Raw genomic sequence first — 22,853 nt, 5'->3', positions numbered from 1 at the left:
TGTAGCGGTAAAATCCTGCGTTTGCTGCATCTCAGTCATAAACCGATGAGAAAGAATAAATCTACTTTGACGCGTCTTGTCAGAAGTCCAAGTTCAAGTTAAGACAGACGGCCCAGACAGACAAACAAAAGATGCAGACGCACACCATTAATCATATCTCTCCTCTTTAAAAATATTTATTCCTTTAAATATTTAGTGGTATTTCAGACGTGTAGGTCTGAACCAACCGCACAGGTGCATTTTGATTTTTCTTTAAGTGCAACGAGAGACCTTTGTGAGGATTTTATTTCTATAAGAAGCTGAAACAGTAAAACTGTTAAAAGGATAACTTGCAATTCGAAAGCCAGGAAAGGGGTGAAATTTAGACAAGCCACGATTCTGGTGCTTTGTGGGAAGGACAACTCTAATGAGCCCAGCCGCACAGTTCACTTTGGAATGTTGAAATCGCTGGGGACCGAAAACGTTTCCATTTTCCAAATGATAAAGATTAAGATAAACATTGCGTAAAATCGCCACTACTTCATCTGAAAAAGCAGGGAACAATCCAAAGTTAGAGGTAATTTGTGCACAATATCATTAATGGCCAAATGGAGGCAAATACACTGGCAAAGATTGTCGATGGGGTCATTTGCGCAAAGACGGTCACTTTGCTTTAACACGCCGGATAAAAGTCTGGGTTTTCAGGGACAACAACTTCCTCCCTCAGTATCCTGATGGCCAGCAATGACTAATGATTCTAGAGTCAACACGGGTGTTTAGTTTGGATGTGCTGCAGCTCGAGAAACGATGTTTGCTGGTTTTGGGCAGTGAAAAGCATCTCGACCAGAAGCGCTGCTGGAAAGTTTACGCAAATATGAAATGTAACCAATTTCTTGATCCAAATGGCTTCCAGGAAAGTGTCTCCTGCAGACACAAAAATCAATGGCAAGCTGCAGTAAACGTTGCCCATTAAGTTTTTTCGGACAAATTAGGCTTACAAAACCCCATTATGAAGATGTTTTTTAAGGACCAAATATTAAACACGTCAGATGGACGTTGTTCTTCAGTGCCACGGCAAATATTTAGAGGTGCCACTTAAAATCTAATTCTGGGCCAGTTGGGACTTTTCCTTCCAATTTTGAGGGCTGGGGGTGAACCACAGAGAACAGTTGGTTTTTTTACCTGTCAGTTTCCTCCAAAACGGCACAAAAACAGGTTTTCCCTAGAGGGGCCGTTTTTTTATTCTATTTCTTTATTCGTTGTTTATTAAAAGCCTGTCTTTAAATCAAACGCTAATGATGCATCGATGCACGTTATCACCTTCACAGGCCGACATTTTATGGGTTTTACTTGCAGAGCAAACATGTTGATCTCAATCATACTTATGCGCGACGGGAAAAGGCGCGACGAAACATATTTTAGTGACAGGCGGTTCAAAATAGCGACCTGACTGTTTCATGGTCAGGAGGGTGTGTAGATGATGATGTTCCAACGAGTTAAATTCCTATTTAAAACTGATTATTCTGACAATTATTCTGAAGATTATCAACACTGGACGACAACAGAATGTGGAAGTTTCTCATGTTCTTCTTTGTTAAAGGTTTTGGAGTTGATCTAGTTGTGCTTATACCTTAGATCAGGCGATGACTAGAGCTCCTGCTGGTTCAAGTTCAACGTCAACGCAGAGAGTTGGGTGTGCAGACTATCAGGGGACTATCAGGGGACTATCAGGGGACTATCAGGGGACTATCAGGTGCCACAGAACAATGTGGACCGGAGCTCCAGTATTACCGAGCAGAGTTTGGCTACTCTCTCACATATGCAGAAGAATTGTGGCAAAAAGTGCGAAAACATCAAGCAAATCATCACGATCATCACTTGCAGGTCGACGCACGTTCTGTCAAAATATTAAGCTATTCCTCATTTGGAATGAATGAAAATTGCCGGAAATTTGCGTTTATTTGACTTAATATCGATTATTCTATCCACCATCGATTTTCTGACTTTTAGGCCAACCGTGACCTATATTGTGTTTCGTGATTATTTTTTTTAAATATTCCGTCTAAAGCATTTAAATGAACTTTAAAGCATATTAAACCAGTGTGTCTCCGTTCATCCCGAGAATAATTAATTAAATAATCATCTAGAAATAATATCAGAAAGACAAACGCATCATTGAGCTCAAAATTGTCCTTTAAACTAGCTTATAAACAAAAAAATATCATTTTCCAGTCCACCATATTAACACTTAAATACAAACCAAATGTAAGAAGTTGCTCTTTTTTATTGACATATTCGGAGGAGTAACGGGACGGTGAGAAACCACATTTTCTCCCTTTTCTTCCTGCGTGGCTTTTTTTTTAATAGCGAATCCAACAAAAGTCCAACAGTTCGGATCTTGACGTGCAGCAGCATCACACCCGTGCAGCGGTGCGTGAGTTATAATTAATTTTCTATTGAATTGCGTGATTAATAACGATCGAATAGGCCGTAAAATAATCCGCATCGCTTAGATATTAAACGCACGGCAGGCTTTTATGTGTTGTTGTATGGCAGTCGTTTGAGGAGCGATACAGTCTGTTCATGGACGCAGTTAGGACTGGCTTCAAGCACAAAACAGAAATTTTACAAAAACATACAAAACGATCGAATGCAAAAATACCTATGTTTAATAAATTGGATTGATTGATAAATCAATCTGATGAGAAATGTAGCATTTTTATTTCAAACAAGTTCTGCCCCAAATTAGGGCCATAATAAAGGTCATATTGTTGGTTTATTGGCACATTATTACTGGAGAGAGAAAAAACATTCTAACAGATTATTGGTATAGAATAACAACTATGGTTCCTTCACTGGAACACTTAATGTAACCAAATTTGTAATAAATTAATTAATATGTTAATTCAACTAGTTATTATAATCTATTTGCAAAGTCTCATAAATCTTAATAATACTTGAGAAATGTTGCCCATCTTAAAGCTTCTGGATGCTGGTTCTGAGTTCTTGTTTCTGCTGAAGGATTTAACGAATTCTGATTTTTAAATACACATTTTATTATAAGAAATCAAAAATGAAAATGCTCTTCTATTTAAGAAGCCTCTGACTGATTGTGGAGGAACATTCTGCAGAAGTTGCCACAGCTGCCTGCAGCCGGATGCTCAAAGAAGTGGCGATTAAATGACTATTCTTAACGTGGAGATTGAATTGACTTGAACTGGCCCTTAAAGCGGGGAAATTGATTTGGCAGGACACTTTTAAACTGGAGCCAGATGTGACCCACAGGCTGGTGACAGAGCATCCCGCTTCCAAATCAATCAGAACGCGTGGGTCTACGCAAAGATGATGCTCCCTTTAGTTGAGTCCGAACTACTGCACATGCAACACTGTCGTCCTCCCTGTGCAAGAATGATTCCTTTCTTTATCAATGCCGCACCAAAACTGTCATATTATTAGGAGGGTGAATATTATTTCAACACTTTGTGTTTTTAGATACCTAAAAAGTAGAACGTGATGAGAGGAATCACTCAGTTTGGCTGCACCAGTTATTGGCCCTTCATAAAAATCATATCAGAGACGTAAATATTCTTACAAGCGTCGATGCATCAGTTACCAACACACTCATGACAACAGACACAGGTATGTCTGCATTTGTTTCGGCAGTTAGAAACCACAAATCAGTCATTTATTCGGGCTTTTAATGTACATCTTTACAGTTTTCTACAAAAAAAATCTCGTATTTGGAACTTGATTGCGTCTGGTTCAAAGAAAGGGTGTTGATGCAATACTTCATAGCACAACTTAACCATGAATGCACCAATAAATAGGAATGGCTGTGTCTCATAACAGACGCCTGGGAACGTGAACAGATTTTGTTGTTCATGCCATCAACTTAATGAGGAAGATCTTTCTAAAGATGTTTGAACCAGCTGTGGTGGATTTAGCTTAGCTTCCCCAATTTGTTTTGAGGATATTTATAATTAATAAAAACGTGTTGCTACCATGACCCACTTTCGTGGCTTTCTCCATCTCCAATCATAGAAATTCAACCGTTTCTAGTTTAAGAATGATAATTTCCACTGGACAATTGCTGCCTTTCTTGCTGAGCCAGCACTGCCAACAACTTCCAAGTGGCAACGGACGCTTTTACATCCGTTTTATGGTTGGAGGGCAAATAAATCCTGCCTGAATTTTCTTCCCCTCTTCACCTCACCTCCTGAATTATCTACAGTTTGGTTCTTCTCTGCAACAGAAGCAGACGATAAAAAAAGGCTTCACTGTTGATGCATGAGTTTGAGGGTCAACGACAATATCAGTTTTATGAAATGTAGATGAAAATGTGCACAATAAGTCCCCCAAAGTGTGCAATGAATGAACAATCATTTTCACATCACTTTTTTATGGGATAAGTTACAGTTTCATTCCTTTTAACATAAAAAAAATATACATACGCACAAGTGCCTGTTTTGTGTTTTCTGCTGAGGTCGTCTCACAAAATTGTCCACATTAATAGTAAAGATTTTAAATGTTTATGGATTATAGCAGAATAATTCTAGATTATGATGAATAAAGTTGTCTTTATTTTATTTTAGATGTTACACCACCAGCGCTTAGCATTTTAATTATCCTTCTATTAAACATTACACACATTAAAAGTCCTATAAACGTAATAAACGAGTTAGCATGAAACGTTAACAACAGTCAGCGTTACTCACAGAACTGACCGATTTTTAGACTCAACTTCTGCAACGTTTCCAGGTATAAAAGTTTAAAGCGCAGTTCCAGTAGTGGCGATATTGGACTATTTGAACTTTACAAATGGAGTTTGTTTGGACTGTAAAACCATAACTGCCAACTAAATTCTGGTCCACTCCCCGTGAAAAACTCTGTGCAGAGAGCTTCAAAAGTCTTCAGAACTTTTAACTTTGAAGGCGAAGGAGACAACAAGACAACTTTAATTATCCCAGAGGGAAACTACTATTTCTAAACTAGCTTTAGTTCACACATTAAAACCCAAACACACAAAAACTAACTGAGTGGAGTCAGAGTGAGTGAGTTGTCCTCGACATCAGTATTTGGGGGATTTGGGAGCTTGCTTGAGGGCACCTCGGTAGAGTCCTAGCACCAGAGTCCTAGACATGCTAGGACTGATATTTAAAGAAGCTCCTGGTTCCTGGCCCAGGAGCCAGGCCCAGGCCTAATATTGTCTAACAGGACATAAAGTCCAACATGGTGGCTGAACCTTCCACCCTTCATTAATGCTGTATTTACATTCCTCAGTTCTGCTGTCGCTGGAAGAATAATGATGTGAAACAGAAACTGGAATCTCTGCAGATTATCATCCTGTATGGGATGCGACAGCACTGTGTTTGTGTTAAGTTCTGCTTTTTGTGTTCTTGGATCAGAACCTGTGATCCATGGTTGGCTTTGATTTCTTTTGCTGCCGGTTAATTAAAGTTTGCATGAAAATGATCGTTACACCAAACCCACAATGACCTCAGCTCCTCAGTAATTTTCCGTGCATGAGAAATCTCTCATTTCTTAAGTCACAGCTGAGGTTCTGTGACAAAGCACCATAAATCTACAGCTAAACAGAACTGGGACATAAGTTCAGTCAGGCGTCTGCATTATATGTAATTACGTCTTAGTTATGGTTAGTTATTATTCCACGAAGCGATGAAGACCTGAAAACCATCACACGTGTTCCTACTCCGTCTATCCTTCAGTATGATGAGTTATTAAGATTCTTTCTCTTAAGTGAGTTTTTTTTAAATATTACACTTGTCAATAACTCAAGTGCTTCTAATCGCTGCATCTTCTATTCCAAACTGCTTTAAACTGAATTTGAAACAGTCAGCAAACGTTGGGGACCAAATGAAACAGCTTTGCCTTTGGTTAATAATTGGCCCCGCATGTCAAATGGAACAATCCTTTAAAGGAATGCTAGAACATTTAATGAGAGACAGCCATTTTTATTAAATGTGTGGAGTTTATGGTAGGAAGTAGCCGTACGTTAAAGCCTCCCCTAAACATCAGGACAGCAGAACCTCACATCTGAGAGCAGATCACATTTAACGCTGTGGTTTAAGGTGATTACTGATATTTACTGATTGTCATAATGTGCTTTTTATATCACTACAGAATTTTCAGCTTCTCACAGTTTTCCTTGATCTATTTGTAGATTCTGGAGATGTTGCCTCCTTGCTTCAGCTGTTGAAGCCCGTCTTCACCAGATCTCCTCTCTGTGGCCGTTGGTGGTTCTGCCATAGGAAAATGTGTACCGGAAGGTTTGAAGCTGCAGGGGGAGTCCGGTCATGAAAAACTGTCTATTTAATTAGTGTTTCATTTTTATTCTCTTTTTTCCCTGAAAAATAGGTGTGGGCTCTAGTTTAAGACAACTATCCTGGTGGCATAAACAACATTTTTGGATCTACAGTCAGTAAACCAGAGCACAACTGCACATGAATGTGTGCTGGAACCAAAACAGCTAAAGCAGGGTTGTTGTTTAAAACCCATGAGAGAAGATAAACTACCCTGATGTTATATCTATCAAAACTATCAATTTCTTTGCCCTGTTTCTTGCATTTCTCCTCCAAACTAACCTGCCTGGCAGCTTCTGTTTACACTGAGCTCTTTCTATACCCAAACCTGATTTATCCTCTCTGATTATGTCTGCTGTAAACACAGCTAAATGGACAATTTGTCTCCCAGCATCCAGGTGAATGATGCACATGAAATGAGTCCTGATCTGAGAATTATTCCTCCTGTACTGGAAATGTCAGTCGTTATTGCCAGTACGGTTATTAGAGCTTTACTGGCAACCCCGTACTCACGGTTCCTTCAACCAATCGTGGTTTTCCAGGGCTAGAACCCTGGGATGAGAGGATCTGGCACGGAAAGGAAGGAAATGGAAGGGAAGGAACGGGACACACAGAACATGCACAGAGCATGAGAACTTCAACGCAAGAAAACAAACGCTGAGGAGAACGTGGTTCCCGATGGAGATGATCATTTTTTGAACCCCGTTTCCTACCGACTGTCTGAGCTGACCCCTCAGTGAGAAGGATTCTTTAAAGATCTTCTCCTTTCCACCTACATTTATTTTAGGAGAAACAGGGCCAGAGGTCCCAAGGGTGGGCTCTTAAATGTTAAAATCAATAAGAAGTTGCAGCCGGCGAGAAACAGTTTGGACAAAATATGGCTTCTCACATTCTCTTCTATCCATCTTCTGCTAACTGGGCCTTATTGCCAGGGTCACGGTGGCGCAGGAACCCATCCCCAGCAGGCGGCTGTGTTTGCAAAATTAGTGTTCCAAGGGCTGATGTGATGTTTTATCTCATAATTTAACCCTCTTGCCAACATGAAATTACATTAAATCAATCAACGGTGCCCAGACCGATGGTTTTACTCGGGTGGTTTGATTGCTCCATGATACAGATAAGCAGGCATAAACTGATAAAATTATGGGAGCGATTCAGCTGGATGGGTTCAGCTTTAGCAGGAGTGTACAAACCACCTCAACGTATTCCTGCAGCAGCTTTTTCCCAAAGGATTCCCAATGGAAATGTTTGTTGACAGATGGTTAATAAGTTAAAAGGAGAGTCCTGATTCCATCTGGGAAGACTTGTTGTGTATTTCCTATTCAGTTAATCCAAAACTCTTCTGGAGTCATCTTTAGAAATATCCTGGCAGGACCGTGTTTGACTGACATGTGCACAAAAGGCGGGATGAGCATTTTGTGAGCCCTCGTTTCAAATTAGGTGTGACAAAAGCCATTATGCAAAACTCAGTTCTCACTTTTTTTTAATGTTATTATCATTTACAGATATTTCATGAGCTTCAGCTTTTCACAGTTTTTTCATCACATCGTAACTCAAAAAATAAAGGTCTTCTTTACTGGAGCTTTTACAATCAATAAAATGTTGGTTTTTTTTAAATCTTGTTCGACACTCACTGTCAGACTTTGCATTAAAAAAAGCTCATATAGAGGCAATAAAGTGGAGAATAAAATTTGCTCTGATTGTTTGTTCTGGCTTTGATAGCAGGTTTATCGACGAAGTTCTTAAATTTGTCATCTCCTCCTGCAGAAGCCGTGAATCCAGGTCGGCGTCTGACATGCACGGCTCTGGCCTGCCACTGAAGCACTTCTGCAGCGTTAACCACTAACAGTCATCTGACGGGGTCTTTCATTTGTGTCGGCTAAGCAGCTTTCTCTTTACTTAGGTTTTCCAGGGCTGCGGGAGCACACGCCCATGTCTGGAGTCCTGCTCATCTGTGGGTGGAACAGCACAAACGAATACATACACAGTTGTCATAAAGCATGAACAAAAGACCACAACAAGCCACAACCTGCTTTGCTTTGGAGCTCAGGAAAGGTAGTTTCTTTGCTCTGAGGAGGGAGGTAAAATCTCTATGAAATGGCGGAACTGTGCCTTTGTGTCTCTTCAACAAGAACTCTCCTGGACTTAGAGCCAGAGAGTCGTTCCTCTTGTTTTGAAAAATTTGTGGCTTCCTGCTCCATTACAGCAGAAGTGAAATGAGAATTCATGTGTTCCCAATTATTTGTGCTGATGTCACCATCTTAGTGTATTTTGTATCTTAAATTTGAAAGCCACAGTGCAAAAAATTCTCTCCTCCTGTAAATGATTTATACAGTACCCTTAGAGAAGTATCTGGGTTCAGCCGCCCGACTGCATGCGTGCATTGAAAAGTCTCCTCGTGTTCGAATAGTTTTTCATTCTGTCAAACCTGACCGACACATTTATGGTGCTGGCACGCACATGCGGCCTGGCTCACAGTTAGCATCTCCCAACCTATACCTTTAAGGGATTAACAAGGTTTGCTTCAAAGGGAGAGATGCATCAGGATAAATTATGGAGCAAACCTGAGTTTCATACAGTGAAATGAGCCGTCTGTGATTAAATTGGGCCAATTGTTTAAACAAATTTACAGACATTCCTAACAGGCAGTTGGTGCAGATATTTATTGACGTGTCACTCTGAGAAAAACACAGCTCAAAAATCTAATTTTGTTTCCTTCCATTGTCTGAAAACATAAACATGAGGATGACCGGTGAGTGTAAATGGCACCTGTGTGAGAGAGCGGTGTGTGTCCTGGGATGGACTGCAGGCCTGTCCATGGACAGGGTGAGTTCCTTCATCCACGCTCTAAAATTACTTCAAATTAATATGACCTGATAAAGTTTGCATTACATTGTGGAGTTTCTGATCCTCAGTCTTTTAAAACCCAATAATATTTCTTTATTATTAGCAAGTAATAAAATATCAATAAAATTATAACTCTCTTTAACTCCTCTTAATACAGATCAACTTGCCAAATAACACATTATTAATGAATCTGAACAGCATCTTGTTACCATGGTGTCCCGGAAGGTTAAGGTTTGTTGGTATAACATTGCTCTTAACAGAATTAAAAATTATTTCGCTCGCCGAGGTGTCAATCATTGTGCATCCCACCAAGTGTGCAATATAACAATAAATGTGTTTATGGCGAGACATAACATTTGACTGTAAATATGTCTTAGCCGGCACACAAATGAGTATTCCACTTTAGCACCATGTGGAACTAATTAAGAATGCAGTTTTTGTCTTTAACAAGAAACTGAGGGAGGAGCGGCGGATAGGGGGAGCTGTGACTGCAGCCCATCTAGTGTAAGGTTACACTGCAGGACATGCACAGGGCAAAATACAAAACTTGGGATGGCTGCAGATCTACATTAACATACCACAAACTTTTTGCAGCAGAAACAATTCTACACTCAGATCATCAAATTCACTTTGAGAGGGATCCAAATTCGACAAAAGAATTCTTTGTTCTCCAGCGCAATGGCTGGTGCTGGCAGCGAATCTGCTGTGGTCGTGAAACGCAGCCAAACATTTCAGGGAGAGCAGCAGGAAAGGATGAAGGCTTAACACACCAAATCTGTTAGACTTTTTCTCCTCTGAGGTTTCCAACATCTCTAAATGTGCAAAAACAAACCCGTCGGACGCCAAAGCTGAATTTCCAGCATGCTCCTTTGGTGGCTGATTGAGTCATCCTCGGTCTTAAGAAACAAAAGATTTAAGGGCGAGCAATAAATCAATACAGACCTTGTTTCCCCCTGGGCCATTCAGCCACTTGGGGTGTAAAACGCTCAAAGGCAATGAGCACTTGAAAGTCTGGAGCTGTGGACAGATCCTGCCCAGCAATTATCCTGTCTGCGTGCCTCCTAAACACTGCATACCAGATATGTTTGGGCCTCTTCAGCAACAGTCCCAGTTATGGAGACACAGATGCTAATGACACCATATTTTCAGAGCTGCAGAGACAGAGGGCCTCTGGCCCTCACCTCTGAAACACATGCCACACAGCCTGCACCACCCACACCACACAGACCTGTTATTGATGACCACTGACGGCTCTCCCCTTCACTCGACTCAGGGTGGCCGCCGTCGGCGACAGAGCAGTAAATAAAACGTGTCTAGGTAATGAAACATATTAAAACCTGCTTTTTCGTTAAACTTGCACTTGCCCTGTCAGTCAAGAAAAATAGCCTTTGATGGCTTAATAATTCATAAGCCGACACACTTTTCTCTTTCTGTGTTCGACTTGTCTAAAAACTTTGTCTTTATGGTTTGTCGCCCAGTGAGGAGCACGCTGACAAGCACCTGTCACGTGGATTGATGTGCCCAGCTGGCCAGCAAGGCGCAGTAAATCTGATGGCCGAAATGAGAGGGGTGTGGCCAGGGCGCAGGAGCGGCTGGAAGGTGATAGATACACGAGGTAAGATGGAAGGTAAGGTAGAGAGGGAGGGCTTAATCCTTGAGGGAGAAGGTGCCAGGAAGTGACTTCCACCTTGGATACCTTCAAGGTGACTCAGTGTGACAGAAACATTCCCAAGGTTTACTACTGCGGTAGAGGGAGAGAGAGAGAGCGAGAGAGAGAATGTGTGTGTTTCAAGGTGCAAAAGCTCTTTGCAGATGTCCAAATACGCAGTAAATCACTCTGAAGACCTGAGGGTGCTCAAATGCTTTTTGAGTGAATCTGTCTCCCAGCCCGGCGGCTCCAGAATGACTAAAACATTAACAGGAGTCTTCAGCAGCAGCAGCAGCAGCAGCAGCAGCCATCCCATCCCCCCATCCCCCCAGTGGCTGTACAATCACAGGACTGTGCAAATGTAAGGCCTACGCCCAAAATGGCTCCCATTCAGATGTCGTCCAAATGCGCGTTTTGTTTGAAACCCAGAGAATGCCGGAGCAGGGAATAGTCCTGCGCACAAACCATCTATTTGGTTGCGTGTCCCATTCCTGTGAGTCATAAAGTCGCTCCTGGCATTTGACTAGAGAGGTCTGTGTGTCGAGTTACAGGTGTTCCTTTTAACACTGTTGCTTGGAAAAAAAAAAAAAAGGGTTTATGGCTTTTCTTCTATGGCGGGCTGAGGAAACAGAAGTGACGCTGGACTTAAAAACAAGTTTAAACCTAGAACATTCATGGGAAATGACGACCTACATGGTGTTGACTGCAGCCTCTATTGTGCTGTTGACACACTTTTTCTGGAAATCTTTAATTACACCGAAAGTCTTAGTAGCAAAGTCAGAAATGGCTTTGAATGTAAAGCAAACACAAATATTTAGTTTTACTATGTTGGGTTATATAAAAGGCCCAAGTTCTTTAATTATCTGGGATCATTACTCCAAAAAAATAACACCACCTTGCGTAATAACAGTATTACATCAATTTCTTATTGCTTACAAATGGGCTGGGTTGTGAAATGAATGAGATTCTATCTACAGTTTTACGGCTACAATATTACACCAATACATTTTGGATTTACTGATCTGAAATTGGCAAGCTACTTTTATGTCGATTCATTTTTTTGGAAACCATTAATGTGTCCCCCCCCACAAGATAAGATCTTATCTAGACTCCATCTCTCATGTCTCCATCCTTCAAGCTGGAAATACCTGAAATGAAGAGATTTATGATGAGGCATATTGACTATTTTACTAAAATAGATTGATCACCGAATATCACCGATATTGATGACCAAATACGTTTAATACAGCTGAACTGACCACAAACATCATACAGAATGTTTACGCTGCAGCTTGTTTCCAAAGGGAGGCAGCAAACAGTGAGAATGTGTTTCAGATGGAGAAAAAAGATGGAGCTGAGGCAGCGCTGCCTTCATGTGTACTTGACTGCCCCCTGGCAGTCTCAGCGGTCACTGCAGGCGATATCCGACAGGCGTGCGTGTAGGGGGGTGGGGGTGGCGGGGACCCACGGCCTCCAACAGATAGAAAATTCTCCATTATCCCACAGATTTGTCAGACTCACCCGCTCGTTCACGTCAGCGTCAGTGTTACGAGGTGTTATTGTCCGAGGATCCAGGAAGGATGCCAGGATGCACAGAAACTGAGACGTCTGGAGGTTTATCACTTCTGTAACGTCTTTAAACACACAGTCAAAGCAATGAGATCCTCATTACGAACGAGGGCCTTGGCAATACAAAAAAAAACTTTGCATCGCATCCGCTTGCACGCCTGACAGTAATAAATGACGACTTTACGTGAGACCAGAGTCTTTCCAAAATGTTTTAAACTGTGCCAGAAAAGATCTGGGTGGAAATACTGTCATAACCACACAGATATATACAATTATCCCTGAATTTAAAAAAAAACAAAGTGAAGGGAAAAGAAGAAAAACTTTGAAGCAAGAATGACAGTTTATATTTTAAAAAGAAAAATAATAAAAACATCTAAGATGGCCACTCTGACAACAGTCAGCTCCACTGGCTTTCTCTATTCAGATATTAGCTGCAGATGCAGACAGGAAATGCTTAAAGGCAGCTGTCTGCCAGCCCTGGTGCAGTCACTTTAGATGCAGTGTTCCGCCAGCCTCTGCAGAGAAGCTCACACAGGAAACAGATACTGCATTACAGTACCTCTACCCGCCTAAGGGTGGCAGCAAAGTCCCTGACACAGGGCCTGCTAGACTGCAGTCAGCCAGAGACAAATGACTGACAATCTGAGCCGCTGAGAGCTGAAACATTGAGGACTGAAGTCAGCAATTTGTTCGTTAATAACGCGCAGCTATTACATGCGATAAGCTACAGTTTGTACTGGTTACCAGTTTTAATGAGAAATAAAAATATTGGTGTTTTCAGGACAGTTTTGTGTCCAGTATAACTTTCCTTTGATAAATGAACACAATAAATAAGTACTACAGGGGAAAGGTGTGTGTGTGTGTGTGTGTGTGTGTGTGTGTGTGTGTGTTGTGTGTGTGTGTGTGTGTGTGTGTGTGTGTATGGGGGGGGTCACTGCAGAAGAACGTGCATCACTGCAGCCATTTTACAAACTCTGCTCAGTGCAGGGTGACATCACTCAACTGAGATCACTGGAGCAGAACCAGAGCCTGTAAAGCTATTCAAATTAATTAGCAAATGACCTTAGATTAAAGGGAGGGGGGGGGGGTCACAGATCACACAATGAAATGGAGAGTCATAGATCTGAGTCTGACAAAATTTATGAATATAAGTGTACTCTCACATGGATCACGCCGCCTTCCTGACACAAATAAGGGACATGCTGTATTAAGTTTTAAAAATACTGCTGCAGGACGCAGCGTCATTAACTGTCATCTGCGGCCATTTTAACGTGGGTGTAAAAGCCTCAGTGGAGGGAAGAAATTCAGAGTATCACCTCAAAATAAGATTAAATGAAATTACATTTTTTTAAAAAGATTCATCCCAGCTTAGCAACAGGCGATATCGAGACACTCTCAGGGAAACAAGTCAATCTCAAGGATTGCTAATACAGGACAGGGGATAAATCCCTGGCAGGCAACAAAAGAGGGGCCGATCAATAAAGAAAGCATGTAAACAAACCACAGTGGAAATGAAGCAGGAGGTAAAGTGGGGTAGTGACGGTGACCAGCGGTACTTCATAAAGCCCCCGGTGCAGGGGGAGCAAGAAGAATAAAGGGCAGAAATCCAGGGGGGCAACTGTCGGGGCGCGGAGCAGTGGGATCGCAAAATGAGGGAAGGATGCACAACCATGGAGAGGACGAGCAGGGAGAAAATGTGATGGAGATGGGAGGGAACAGGGGAAAACTCAGAGAGAGAGAGAGAAAAACAGTAGGGACCAAGTGATTTATGCTGGTTGTATAATTTTCTACAGCAGCGCTGCCCCCCTCCCTCCCCTGAGGCACTCCTACCCTCAATATCTCACCCCCCCACCAGGGTGTGCTCCTCTTCACTGTCACACGGAGGAAGGGTCCCCGGCCACAGCAGCCATGATTAAGATTCTGCCGCGATGCGACTGCAGCACTCCGCAAATGGAAGACTGGACATAATTTCCCTAAAATGCTGTTTTTTATCACCTATTTCCCCTTCATCAGCTTGCCGCACACGATTGATGGCTGATGGCACCTTTGACAACTTAACGTTTTTACGGCTAGATTTACGGGCTATCTGCTCCTCTCCTTTTATAGCTCAAACTCTGTAAAAATGCTTATTTCTCAGATAAGGAGAGGGAGGGCGTGGGCCCATGTGTATTAAATAGTATCACACCCAGATAAATGTATGAGAAAAGAGTCCAAGCCTGCCAGACTGCAATGCAGTCCGGACATGTAATGACCATCGTACCACCTTCCAACAATTTATTGAGGCCCGCATCACATAATTAAATCATTTTCATCACTTATATTATGCAACAGAAAACTCATGAGCACTTTAGAAGGACATGTTTTGCTATATTGTAAATAATAAGCGTAAAATAGTTCTATATTGAGGAGAGCCTTCATCCATGTGGCTCTGCCATGTTTCTGCGGTGGCGTCAAGCTGATTTAAATTCCAGCTTTCAGTCGTTAATATGACTTGTCAACTATAATTCATTGATATATTTTTTTAATGCTGGCAAATCTATGCTCACATTTCATATGCTTGGAATATATCAACACAATGCACCTCTGAGCAAGCAAAAGCTCGGAGTCGTGGAAAACCCCATTTTGTTCCCCAGCAGCCGCCCTAGATTCTGCAAAAATGCACACATGCACAAAGAAATGGAAAAATATAAAATGCTTTATTGCAAATTTGCATTTGTTTCTAATTAATAGAGATGTGTGTGTTTGTGTGTGTCTCAGCGAGAGTAGGGGGTGTGGGGGTGCAGCAGAAGTAGCTGTTGAAGTGAGTCAGTGGGCTGCAGCAGAAGTGTGGCCACCACAGGTCCCCCCTCCCTCCCTGGTCAGATTTACAGCCAGCACAGGGCGGGTTCCCAGTTAGCCCTCTCTTCTCCTCCACTGATGAGCATGGCAGATCCCAGACAAACGCCTCTGGGAACTGGAGTGTGACAGGGAATGGGGGAAGGGAGGGAGAGAGAGAGAACCCATTTGATGAGATCAATGATTCATAGACACCCACGAGGACACAACCTGGAATGGGGCAATACCACACATGTTTTAACTGGGCTCAGCCATAATTCATTAGGGTTACCAAGGTTACGAGGAACACCTAAGGAGAGGAGTACCGGAAATGATCGCTGCATGTTGTTAAATGCAACTCATATAGGAAGGGTATTAATATTCAAGGCTGGAGAGCAGAAGCTTTTAGTGGGGAAGAAATCGAGAAAACAGCAGAGTTGACGCATTTCTGCATCAACCCAACGGTTTTTTCCCCTCGATTTCCCACATTACTGACTCGAGTTCATAACTGAGATAAGCAAAAAGAAAAAGAATAGGTGGACGCTTAGAGGTTTTCCTTCAGTTTAAAAAAAATGAATTAAATGGAAGTCAACAACACAAAATATTATAATTAATGTCTTTTCCCCCTTTCAGTTTTTGCTGTCTCATTAGTAGAAAAGTTCTAGTATCATATTTAGTATAAATGAAATCAAGGGAAAACATTTTTTTATTCCAAATGAAGGAATTTATTCCAAATCAATCAATGAAATGAGCTTTTTTTTAAAGCAACGACACCACTCACGGCGAGGCAGCTGTAAATATTGACTACACTGCCTGAAAATAGTCTGCTTTGCAATAAATTAGGCCGTGTTCACTTTCTTTAGCCTTAGTGGGACGTTTAACTTTTTATTGTTCCGGTGTCACGTCTTCATTCTCGATTCCAATTATTTCCACATCACAACACCACATGACCAAGTAATAAGAGTATAAATTATCATTAAATAGAGTATTAACGAGGAATCGTTTAAATGTAGGAACCTAAATCCAGTGCATGAACACTGGATCCCTTTTCCCATGAGGCCCAAAGCAGCCTTTCAGCTCAGCCCTCTGCACAGCTTAATTGCCCTGATTATCCTCTGTAATAGCTGTTGCCTTCTCTGTCCTCACTTTTATAGGCGTGCAGCGAAAGCTATGGTTCGGTTGTGGCTTTGGAACTCTGGCGCAGCTCATGTTGGTTCAATTAAATCTGCAGTATTTCTGTATCGGCCGCACGGTCGACTGACTCGGATTCCTCACGTCCCTTTTCAGAAAGCGAGGGCAGGCGACAAACGCAGGAGGTGAAACGAACGCCAGCGAGGTGATTACGAGGGTTTTGCTCCGCACCTTCTCCGCCGCGCCGAGGATCAACACCTTGTTTTCCTGCGGGGCGCAGCCTGCTCATGTTATACAGGCAAATCATCGACATATGAGACGCATTAAAACAAATACAGAGCAAGCAGGTAACAACATGACCTCAGCGCAGTAAAAGAAAGTCTTCATCATCGAAACCAAATTTAATAGATGCCTATTAATCACATAATGTAAAACATGTCTGTGTTTAAAAGGCCACAAACTGGGTTATCCATTGAAAAATGGTCTCTCTCTGATTAAGCTATCGCGCTGCAAGCAAGAGGCTGCCCGCGTTTCATAAATCACTTTTAACATAGTTGGCATTTGATTAGAACCCATTAGCAATGATCAACAGTGTGTGTTCGACGTGCATGCGAGGAGGCATGTTCAAGCCTCTCATCTCACGTTTTCCATGGCCAGCTCTGTAGGATGTTCCTCATTAGTGTGAATATTAATGCAACCAGAAACAGGGGGGGGGGGGGGGTGTAAGAGGAATTTGGACGAGCTTTTTACGGGGGCCGTTTCATCAGAACCGTTATTTTTTTGCCGTTCTCCAAAGACTCGTAACCGGCGGTCTATGAAGAGAGACACGCCGCAGCGGGGCTTAATTTAAACCCAAAAAGGTCATTGCACTAAGAAAGCTCCTCGGCTCAGCCAAAAATATAAAATGATGGCGGAGAGAAAGCAGTGGGGGAGGAAGAGTGGGCCAAGAGACGGAGCAAAATGAAAGGAGATCGGAGGGTGCCGATCACAGAGTGGGACCAGCAGGAAATATGTTCAAGTACTTTGGAAAGATGGTGTGCTGAGGGAGAACAAGAAATGGAAAAACAGAGAAAGCTGAAAATAATAATGTGAGGCGCACTTGGACTGGAGCAGAGCTAACACCAAAACAGATGCAGGATGTTCTCCGTTTGCTTTAATAGTGTTTTTGCAAGTAATTTGTTATAATAGCCGACATTATCGGGGGGGGGGAAAACACGGCATCCAAAGCCGGTGAAGGATTGCCAATCTGTCCAACAATCTGTGTTGGCAGAGGCACAACCCTGCGAGCCTTTAATGAAACGCTCCCCTCTTGATGGTGGACCAGCGTGTTAATAGTCACAATGGAAATTAGCGTGGCCACAAAATGTACACCTTAAAGAAATAAATGCGCCCTGTGTTCTCTTGAATCGGCAGGGAACTCTGTGTGACACGGTTGGGTCAGGAACCTGTTACCACTGACAAGGCAGAACCACCCAGTCATCGAGCTGGCCCACAGACTCAAGCCAGCCACGTCAACAATGGTCACAATTTCCATTCCCTTGCTTATCCATCGGTTCAATATGAAGGTCAGCTGTTTTTTTGTGTTTTTTCTAACCGGGCATCATGGCAGTGGACAGCGTCCGAGGTAGAGCCCCACTCTTTGCACAGATAAGACAGGTTCGGTTTTAATGTAGCCAGCGCACCGAGACGCACCAGGCCCACTTGTAAAAGAGAAGGCCCTCTTCGCTTGTAAATGCAGCGGCCCACGAAGAGGAGAGGGGTGGGGGATGGGCCACTTAGGTGGGGCTAAATTGAAAGGAGGATAAGAATTCCACTTGTCCAAACTGCTGCAATTCATCTAGTGGATCAATTTCTTCTCTCAAGTTCCCAGTCCATTCCCAATCTCTTAAAAAAGACCCCAATACCCCATTCCAATCACACCTGCAGTAAAGCTTATCTTGTAAAAGGTCAAGATGTGACCTCAGAGCTGCCTAAATTGAATGTTAGCCAGCCCAATTTCCCCTTGAAATACTACAGAAGCTGAAATGAAAACAGAGCTGCTGGTAGGCAATCGCACCACTAAACACCAGGACGGGCGTCCAGCCCGCTGCTGAGTGCTCATTTTAATGGGAGGTACAACACCGCAGAGGGTTGAGGATATTGGTTGTCTGGGTTGAGTGAAATGAGAAAACAGAATTCAAAAATGTTGTGTGTCTGTGTGTGTGTGTGTGTGGTGTGTGTGTGTGTGTGTGTGTTTTCTCGTGTAGATATCATGCTAGCATACAGCGGAAGCCCTCTCCTGCAGCCAGCCAAGGGAACTGATCAGATGGACGATCAAACACTAATCATTCCCTTACGGCCCATACCGAGTAAAGCTGTCATTAATTTTGCGGAATTACATCAAATCTGAGACATTCTTTATGTGGCCCACGGCCTGCAGACAGTTATACGACGGGGACTGCTGCGCTAAGCAGATGGGGCAGCTTGGCTGTGAATACTAAATACCACCGTCCCCCATTTCTCCATCTCCACCCTCCTTCCAGGCATGCGGCTCCACTCCCACATCCTTTGTTTTCCACCCTTCCAGTGTCTTTCCTCGACGGTCACATAGCCCTCGCCAATTACATCACTCGCTGCGCTATAAAGTGAGTTATTTATCTCAAAAACGCTTCAAACAATGCTATAACCCTGACGGAAAATAAACGTATAATCTCCCTATTCATAATAGCTTTGCTTTTGGAACCACATCACATATTAATTTACTATGATGAGAAAATAAACTGTTTATAGACATCAATCTAATGTTTGTCTGTTGGATGCCGACAACGCTGACAGCTTGCTCGACGATACCCAACAGAAGGTCATAATCCCAATCGCGGTTTCCTTGGCAACTGATTGCAGCTGAAGGCAAGCTGCAATTTATGACAGGCGACACATACCTGCCATTCCTGTAGAATGAGACATGTGGTGGGCTATTTTCAGAAAGACCACCTCAGGTAGTAAAACTGCAGCAGCACCAGGTCCTTACATGGGGATTCCAGGCAAGGGTGCTAGAAATCACACGGCTGGGATTCAAACACCACAAGCAATAAACGAAGCTAAATGCAGAGTTGTCGTTATTGTTGTTGTCGCTTTTTGTTCTTTGTTAACACCCATCAATAGGCACCGGCTCACGTTTCGGAAAACAGAGGAAGGAGATGTTGGGCTGCTCGCGTGCGGTGGCGCTCGGTCGGGACAGATGGAGGTGCCGTGAAGAGCAGGCGGCCGGGTCAAGATCAAGGAGTTTCACCGACCAGCCAGCTCCCGTCTCGTCTCCGCGAGGGCGACGCCTCGCATTCCAACCGCACGGCCATTTTCTCACTTCACACAACACTGAGATTCAAAGTCAAGGCTACAGACGCGGGCCCGCTAGGACAGTTTTAGAAATAAACATGGCCACAAACCGCAAACAAACAACTGCTTAAAACAGACGTGGAAACTATAAACTGGCTATATGCAGCTGAGAGAGCCAGCACTTCCAGCTCCACTGTCCCCACAATATTAAGCCACTTAAAATCAATTTATAGGGCCTCAATATTGACAGTGCATGCACGTTAAATTACATGAAGCGTCCCAATATTGCCTTTAACTAAGGTAATTGCCTGGATTGAATTTACTAATTGAGGAGATGTTTTGTGAAGACATGGTCTGAACAATCAGCAGCTCTAACAAGGGGCTTTAAAACCAGTTGCTGTGTCTTAAATAATATTGAATGCCATTGTTTTATTTGTTTTACTTGCTTTCTAGTCCAAAGAAAGATTTACTCTAACTCAATAAAAGTCTAGATCACAAACTGACATTTGTTTAAACAGTCCCAAAGAGCATTTTGACATTTTACCATATTTTTCTCGCAGGACTGCCTTTTCCTGTCTGACGGACTTGCACCATTTTTAATTCATGTAAACACTCTGTTTTTCAGTCTCTGTGGTTTGAATGTGTATTTCCTCCAAGGTGTCTTTTCGTGCCACATGACCTTTAAAAGTATAATAATCATTTAACATTTCATATCAGCACCAAACACGTCAACATTAACAGTTATGCGTCACCACCTGAATTCACTGGTTTTAGATGGCAGACTGCCACCTGCTGGTAGAAAGGGAAACATAACTCGAATGCTTTTAAATATTGCCATTTTTTTCTTTAAAAGGCCCACATGAGGGATTATTTAAATCAAATGTGTTGTGCAAGGAAATGCTGACTGAGCGGATGAGCAAAAGTGCATTCGACTCTGTACAGCAAGTTCTAAGAACATGAGATGTCCTGAATTTTTTCTTGGTGAAATTACAAAACACGACTGTTTCTAAGCCCATTTACTGATTACCACGTGTAGTAAAAGTAATAAATTAGAAGTATTTGCTGCAATTAAGTTGTTTACTGTTCTTTCTTAAGTGCTTCTTTAAGTGTTGTGCTTTATGGCCTTTCAGTGTTACCGTGTTAGCAAGTAAAACAATAATGGCCTAAAATTATGTTTAACATATATTATAAATGAAACAGAACACTGATTTTATGTCAGCTTTGATGGTCCTGGTGAAACCTCTCGAGGGATTCCTGAAACTTACCTTTTTTTCACAGGGTTCCACAGAGAAATACAGGTTAGTGGGAATGGGAAGGCAGAGAAGTTTGGGCAAGCAGGGTGGGGAAATCTGCCTGAACGGGGAGTTTATTCTGGTACATGTACATATAGATGATATTCCTGTCTTGAGTCTCAGCAACAAAAATAGATATTTAAAAATACACCACTGCAAAAATAGTGTGTGTGTGTGTGTGTGTGTGTGTGTGTGTGGTGTGTGTGTGTGTGTGTGTGTGTGTGTGTAAAAATATATTAAGAAAGTGTAGTAGTGTAAAATTAAATAACACATTCTTGGCTCTGGGGCCAGTAGATTTTTAGAGACTCTCGGTCGGGTGTCATGTAAAGGTATCTGCTTCATTTAGGAACACGTGGGGAGTTGTTTGGCTGTCCTTGAATGAAATATTTTTAGACTCACACGCACGGACACATGCAAACACACACCAGGGGTGGGTCCAGAGTGTTTTCTGGCACGGGGGTACATGGGGCAACAACAATCAATCTATATTGTACAGTTACACACAGTTTATGTTTTCATCTAGCTTTTCCTGGCCACAGTAAATGTGCTGCGTGGATTATTACCAAGCGCAGGAGGACGTTTGCCTAGTTGCTGGGGCTGACTCGGCACAGTTTAAATAGCAGTGTTCTGTGTAATAATGAGTTTTAATATGACTAAGCACAACCATCACAATGACATTTATGACACTAGCAACAATATTTCATCCTTAACATCAGTTGTGCTCAGCTTTCAACAGCTTTAAACATATCAGTTCACTTCAGTGATCAGTTGGAAGTAGAGGAAATTTAAAAAAAACATGAGCCATATTCTGAATCAGCATTTAGCATTCAACATTGTATCTCTAACATCTCAATAACAATATTCAGATTCAGTAGTTTCCTTACGCTGTTTACTGTAAACAGTCATGTGTATCACAATCAGTCCTAGTTCTCAACCAACCACTCATTTGTTGGTGCCAACACAAATAATTGTAGCTTTGTTCTTGTCTATGCTGCCAAATACAAATTTGCCACATCCAAGGCCTAAATTGGCTCTCTTGGACGCCGCACGTAATGACCCAACAACATTTAGTCTTTGCTGGTTCCTGGTGGTGCACCTGGGACTTTGACTCAGACAGACTGCGTTCCCGGGCCGCTGTGCTTGCAGGTAGGGCCACAACAATTGTGGACCTAAACAGTTCGTTGAATTCATGTCGCAAAACGCACGACAGACGCCAACATTGCTGAATCAGAGGAGAAATACTTGTCCAGATGGAATAAAATTAGACCCCGCTTTAACAAAAGTGGACAAAACATTGATGCGATAGTCTTAAAGAACTTGTAGCGTTCTTACCTTATCTAGGAGCATCCTGTTGCCAATCCTGGTGAAGTTACAGGACTTCCTTGGACCCACTTCCTTTATCTTTTTCCAAAATAAAAGCCGCCAAAATTAGCGCAGTCTTGTCACGTGAGGATTCAGCATTGCTTCCGTTTTAAAATGGAGCATCTGCAAAACGCTTTACAAAATGATTGACATTACCGAGAGTCAATGGCCATCGGGGGGCACGGGGGGGCTAATAAGACTGCAGCCCCGTGCATTCTGATTGGGGCCTGGGCCCCCGTGTTGCCGCTGAATCCCCCCACTGTCACTCACACATGTGCGCCGATATTGTTTTTGTAATACAAGGGAAAGGATTTCCTGTCGTCTTCCTGCATTATCTATAAAATAACAAACTATTCTATTAAAAAAAGGTGCTGTAAAGTGTAGTTTTACGTAAGTATTCTCTTCGCAGCTACTTTGTCATTTTTATTATGGATTCGGTGACAACTATTTTAAAACTAGATTATATATACATTTTCTGATCGCAGACAGTCTTTTAGTCAGATTTGCTAATTGATTTGTTGATTTGTTTTGTTTTTTGTCACCGGTCTGAGACATTTAACATCCTTTGAATGAGAAGTG

The 22,853-nt window shown here is 42.4% G+C and overlaps 1 long non-coding RNA gene across 1 annotated transcript; it reads right to left on the bottom strand.

The window, feature by feature from the left end:
• Positions 1–15,040: 15,040 nt before the first annotated feature.
• Positions 15,041–22,382, bottom strand: LOC130530486 (uncharacterized). Its single transcript, XR_008951850.1, has 2 exons — positions 22,245–22,382; positions 15,041–15,316 (listed from the first exon to the last, which is right to left on the bottom strand). It is a non-coding gene; the product is annotated as an uncharacterized LOC130530486 (long non-coding RNA).
• Positions 22,383–22,853: the final 471 nt, after the last annotated feature.

This window comes from Takifugu flavidus, chromosome 8 (genome assembly GCF_003711565.1).
Source record: "Takifugu flavidus isolate HTHZ2018 chromosome 8, ASM371156v2, whole genome shotgun sequence".
NCBI classification, from domain to species: domain Eukaryota; kingdom Metazoa; phylum Chordata; class Actinopteri; order Tetraodontiformes; family Tetraodontidae; genus Takifugu; species Takifugu flavidus.
The sequence above is the reverse complement of the archived record's forward strand: the minus strand, read 5'-3'. Positions and strand labels throughout refer to the sequence as shown.